Source organism: Poecile atricapillus, chromosome 4, assembly GCF_030490865.1.
Source record: "Poecile atricapillus isolate bPoeAtr1 chromosome 4, bPoeAtr1.hap1, whole genome shotgun sequence".
Taxonomy (NCBI): domain Eukaryota; kingdom Metazoa; phylum Chordata; class Aves; order Passeriformes; family Paridae; genus Poecile; species Poecile atricapillus.
This window is the reverse complement of record NC_081252.1, coordinates 28,853,705-28,860,015: the sequence shown is the minus strand read 5'-3', so window position 1 is coordinate 28,860,015 and position 6,311 is coordinate 28,853,705.

Sequence of the window (6,311 nt, the reverse complement as noted above, 5' to 3'; positions counted from 1 at the left end):
GGGAAAGAGGAGGGGCTAGAAACATTCAAAACCAAAATAGAGAAAGGCCACCGAGCAAAGACGTGTTGGAGGGATGTAAACAGCCCTGAGAGTACACACACCAGTCCTGGAACTTCTCCTGGTCAAGTAGCACATCCCATTTGTGAGCAGTTACTGTCAGAAGTTGGAGGAGCCTTTCTTGCATGTAGTGATAGAGCTGCAGTCTACAATTAGGTCATGTTTTGTTTCAGGGACCTGCTCTAGGGGAGGTACTCCTTGTGTAAAGGCTGCCTTTACTTGGATTTGGAAGTGGCATAGCTTCCAAGGAAAAAAATTATCTCATTAACTCTTGTCGAGGAGACAGTGTGCAGCCAGAATGCTCAACCAGTGCTCAGCATGGTCTGTGTCACAAATTGCAATTTGTAACTGCTGATTACTTTTTGGCTGATGTTGAAAGCCTGCCCAGAGTGCAAAACAGTAAGTAATCATCCTCCCCCACCTATAGTCTAGTTCAGTGGGAGCTTCACAGAAGAGGCAGGCAAGCCTGGCTGAAAGAAAGGCTCATAACCTTTGGTCATATCAAACTCTCCAAAACTATAAATTAAATTCCAGAAGAATCATGCTGTAAGTAGGTTTTGTGTATGAATGCTCATGTACTTAATACATTTTAGAAGTGGGTTTTTTTCCTCCCTCTTCTATTTTTTTTACCAGCTATTTCAGTGCCCGGACTTTGGGGCATTCTTCTGGGTGTTTTTTTAATATTCATCATGCAGCTTGGGAAACCATGGGATTTCTCATACATAAGTCCATCCACTATAAGGTTGTTCTTCTTTGTAGTCAAGAAATAGCAATTATCCAAGCATATTTTTGGAATATTTAGAAGAAAAACAGCATTTGGACCAAAAGCCATTATTTATTATAGCTTTTAAAAGTGACATACTAAGGAAGTTGAAATTATATTGTTGTCATCAAAGTGATTAAATTCTGGGAAGCTTATGTCAGTGAAAACAAAGGAGTGTGCAGAAGACAGAGGTGCTGAGTAGAATAGATGTTCTACTTAAATTTATCCATTTCTCAATCAAACTCATTCAGCAAATGCTAGCCCTGGTTCTTTTTTAGTCCTGTCCTGCATGCTCCCAGTTTTAATTTGTATGTGAAATAGGCTGTCATTACCTGCCTACTTCCCCTGCCTCATTTTCCAGGTAATGGAACACAGCCTTGATTTTAGTAGGTAAGAACAGGAATTTAGGGAACAGTTTCCCAAAGAAGTCTGGTAAACTAGACTTCCTGGTGACCAGGTTGTTGTTGAGTTGGCTCATACTGATGATTCCTGGGTTGCTGACATATGTGAAGCACCAGAGCTGTCAAGGGAGAGAGCCTTGCTGATGCTGACAGATTGGCTCACATTGGAGCATCTTGTGGCAGGATTTGTTTTGCTGGAGGCTGGAATTCATGTGTGTGCTGTATGTGGCATATATATTCTGTTTTGTGTGGGAAGCTCTTTGTACTTGCAGGCTGCATTACCAAGATACAATGATTTATGATGATACATGGAGGGATCATTTGAACTGTAAAGGTTTTCTCTGGGGAAATCTGAGATATCAAGGTAGATTAATGCTTTCTGTGGAGATTAATTATACAAAATTATGCTTAATTAAAAGGAATATTTTACTGTAGCTTAATCAAAAAATCCAGACTCTTCAGTCTCCAAGTGGGCCTCTTTAGATATCAGTAGGGCTGGAGAATATTGGCAGTATAAGTGGGTCTTGCAGTCAGGTATTACTGGAAGAATTTGAACTTCAGACCCATTCAGAGGAGCAGAAGGGCTGGGGAAAACTAGGAGACCTGCAAAGTCAAATAAAATGTTTGTGTAGGCATTTAGAATGTACTGTCAACATGGAAGGGTTTTTACCATTAAAACAGAGTAGAAACTCTACTCCAGTATTTACTTTCTCTACTTTTTTCAGAATTTAGAGTCCTTTCAGGTAACAGACAGCTCCCCATACTCTATCTGTTAGCTACAGACAACATGGGAGCAACTTAGTATGTACAGAGAGCAAAGAGATTAATGTCAGGTGTTGCTGAACTAATTTGTTATCCAAAAACTCTCAACTAGTGTGAGTCTGGAATGCATCAGTTCTCCCCGTATTGCGCTTGTGTAATTATTTGTTTAAGAGGTATTCTTGTGTTTACTGCCTTTCCTGAAGCTGGTGTTTGCTTTGCAGAGCCCCTCAGGTAGGTCTGGCCTCTTTGGGAAGTCTAAGGCCCAGTCAGGCATAAATGAGGGACACATCTCATTAGTGAGTCAACAGTTCAGGTTCACAGAAGGCGTTCAAAGCACCATGTGCAGAACATTTCATGCCAAAGAGAAGATTTTCAGATAGACATTTATGTCTCATGGGCAGCTGTTTAACAGGTCAAGTGTCCTGTGGCACATTCATGACATATGGGTATGCTGAGACATGAGCAGTTTATTTTATAGAATGTAGAAGACTCTCTCTTTAGATTTCTTTTTCCCCCCTTTTTCAACTCTTAATTATGGCAATTGTTATTCACCAGAAGTAGCACTGATGTTGATTGTGTTGGTTTTTCATGCCCAGGGTTTTTGGTTTTAGCCAACTTTTATATCCTACTGTTTCCCTTAATGTCTTTAGGATTTGTATACAACTATGGAGCAAGACTTTAGTGTCGTCCAGTGGCAATCATTCATTCAGCTTGGAGATGAAAGTCTGGGTGTTAACCACAATCATGAAGGATACAAGTATCCATTTTTCCCCTGTGACAGAGATTCTGTTTCATGCCAGCCAGATCTATCTCTCTTCTCTTTATACCACCTGCAAGGGTATAAATGTTCTCACTCAGCCTGTGGTCAGACCAATTTCTTTACAGTTAAAGTTGCACACAGGAAATCTGACATTAATGCAGCAAGCTGAATATCATGCTTAGAGTAGTAGCTTAGCTGCTCAAACAGTGGAGTAAATCCAATAGTCCTACTCAGCAAAGATCATAATGCATTTTTAGCTGGGGACCAAGCTGGGCACTCTTCTTGTTAAAAGCATCAGTCAAGAGCAACAATGTTGATTTTGACACAGAAAAAAATACATAAAATGAAGCAATCCAGGCTGGGTATTTTCTCGATCTGTCTCATACCCTGTGTCTTTTATTAGGATTCATGGTGAGTAAGAAACAGTCACTTTTAGGAAGAAAACTTTGAGTCTGATCTGCCCCTGAATGAATACTGAGGCAATACCGAAGCTTATAGTAAACAACGTGGTTTTGGCCAGAAACTTCCATACTGAACTGTAGGGGGAACCTTGACTGTGTGCTCCAGTGTTTGATTTGTTTGTCTTTACAAATCCTTAATGCAGTGATAGATGTCACATTTGTTCTGCATGTCTGTGCTGTTAGGGCTTGATTTTCTGTCATCGGTCTGATATGCTGCTGTTCCTGCAATGAATTCTCCTATTGTTACCTCCCTTTTTTGTTTTCTGGGGTTTTAATTTTTGCCATTTCTAGCTGCATGCTTTTGTGGCATTTCTTGGATGTGTTTCAGGGAGTGTATCCCAGTGCAAATCAGTGGGATGATGTGATAATCTGGCATTTGATAGCAGGATTTTGGTAGAGCTATCTGGGTGTGAAATTTTACCAGACTGGGCATTAAGGAGCAATGTTGTTGTTGCAGGTTGCCAGCTTTAGTGTGGTGTTTAGCCTGCCTGACTCGAGGGCTCTTTCAGCCCTCAGATGTCCATGTGCAATGCTGCAAACAGGTATTCGCCAGACCAGGGGTCCCCTTGGAGCACCTTCCCTCAAGGCTCAGGGATGAAAGCTGTAGACAAAGCTTAGCTCTTCAAGTAGCAATGCTAACTGCTGTTAACCTGAATTTATGGCAGGAAGATTTTGTGTTCATCAGCTGTCCAAGGTGTTAACTCTCTTCCCTTTCCATGCTGCAGAAGGAATCCTCTCAGGTGTATTTTTTAAAAAGAACCATATCTGACATCTTTTGGACAGGGTTCTTTTTTGGAATCTGAGAACATTGTAAGGCAATTTCAAAAAGCAACCACTTTTTAAAAGTAGTTTAGGGGATGAGACTCTGCCACTGAGCTGAGTAAATGTGTGAGGTAAAGAGGGTGTTCATCGCGTGCTACAGACACTGTGCTGTAAAGGGCACTGATAGGTGTATCAGTGGCAGTTTGTGATGAGCTCATATATTCAAAGAACAGAAATTGGGAAACTGTATACAATGACTGACAGGCTTTTTAATCTCCTTTTGTCTGTGTTAAGATATTCTTAATTAAATTAACGTTGTCCTGATGAGAGACTGCAGTGCTGTGCTGACAGGGCAGCATTCAGGGGGCATGCATGCTGCTGCTGTCGAGTGGCATCTGTGTCAAACGAGGTGTGGGTAGGAGAGAGCTGGTGCTGGCCACCTGATTTACCAAAAAAAAGAAAACAATTGATTTACTCAGCTTTTGTTTCAGTTGGGCATTAGGGTGGGAGCATGATGATTATGAAAGTACATTTCCTTTGCACTTCTGCCAGCACTTTCTTATGGAAAAATACACCCACTCTGCTGGTAGCAAGGAGGCAGCATAGAGTAGAATTATGTGAAAGCAAAACTGAGTTAAATTTGACTGAAAGACAGGATGTAGTGGTTTAATCAAATGGAGAGCTTTGCTATGAGAGATTGAGTTATTCTGCACTAGAATTGACTTGTTTTATTTTTTAATCTTTGACATGGATAGTTAAGAAGTGGAATTCTATCCAGGTGTATCACTGCTGTGTCAGATACATGGATTCAGTTTCATTTAAGAATTGCCTCTTCCTCCTTTAAAACATGCTTGTTTCCAGGTTTGTTGTTTTCTGGATTGTTGTTTTCTCTTGGAGTTGTCAAAAGTGACAACTTTTTATCATATATGAAATGTTTTCTGTAGGGTTTAACTTCCCCATGAAATGTTTTTTTTAGGAAATAGCCTTCATCAATTACTGCAGAACAAGAAAAACTGCATCTTTCCTTAAACTGAAAGAGTCAAAGCGGACTCTATGAACTCAGGGAGAGCTGTCTTAAAACTGAAAAAATGTATCTGGTTTATCCTTTGCTGGAAATCTATTCAGAAGACTGCCAAGTGCACATGCTGAAGAGGGGGGAACTGCTGTAACCTCCTCTGTGATGTTAGGTAAGCAGCGTGACGCCCTGCCATTGCACTGCCCTTGTCTGCTGGAGGTGTGAAATAACTGTCTGAGCAGAAGAATGGAAATTAGCAGATGATAAATATATTTTGACACAGATGAGTTGTGTTATTCAGAGGAGGAAAATTGTAGGCATTCAGGAAATACAGTGAAGCAGTCAAAACTCAGAAGTTTGTGAAGCATATTTAGATGTCAGTATCTCTGACAAGTCTCAATACCTCACACTTGCCGAAAATTAAAAAGGGGAGGTTTGTTGGACACATTTGGGTCAGGACTCAGAGTTAACTAGATTTAATTAGTCTTTTCTAGCTTGGTAGTGCAGACAGCAGTAGCTGTACCAATAGTGAAACGCTGTGGATTGACACAAACTGTACAGATAGAGTCCAACCAAGATAAACTCACATCATCTTTTCATGCATGTGTTGGTGTGCCCTCAGGTGTAAAGTTCCTTCTTTGGGTTACCAGATTGTTCCTAAGAATGACTCTTCTTTCATTATTAACTTAATTGAATAACCAAGATGTTTTGAGGAATATGTAGACCTCTGAATTATAAACATCTTTTTGCCAAGTGAAATGTACAGCAGTTACATTACACAGAATGCCATTGAACTTTATCAGACCACATATTTATTCCAGGCCAAAATCTATGAAAACTGTGAAAACTTATGGGTTCCTTTGGAGAAAAGATTGTTCAGAGTGGTACAGACCTTCACTGGCAAAACAATAACAAAAATAAATTTTGGTAATATTGCTATTAAAGATATATTGGTTTTTAAAGGGGAAAGAGTGTTTTTTAAGGAAGATATTCTGGGGGAGAGAATTCTTAAAATGGATCTCTTTCTGTTTTGGGGGTGAGTGAGTGATGGTGTTTCTCTCACCTTCCCCAATCCCCCTTCTCTTGAGTTCCAGGCACTTAACTTTTCATGGAGGAGGTTGACTCCTCTTCAGCTAAACCTTTGCTCGCAGAAATTCCTTATACGAAATACTGATTTTTTTTTTCTACTGCTGTGAGTCAAAGTATCTCTGATTTAGAGAGGATTCCTTCTTTTCTGTATCAGAGAGAGTAAGAACAGAGTAGCTGAAGAAAAGTCTTGCTTGTGTTGTGAAATCCGACATAATTTAGCATGTGAAATGTTGGATGTCAT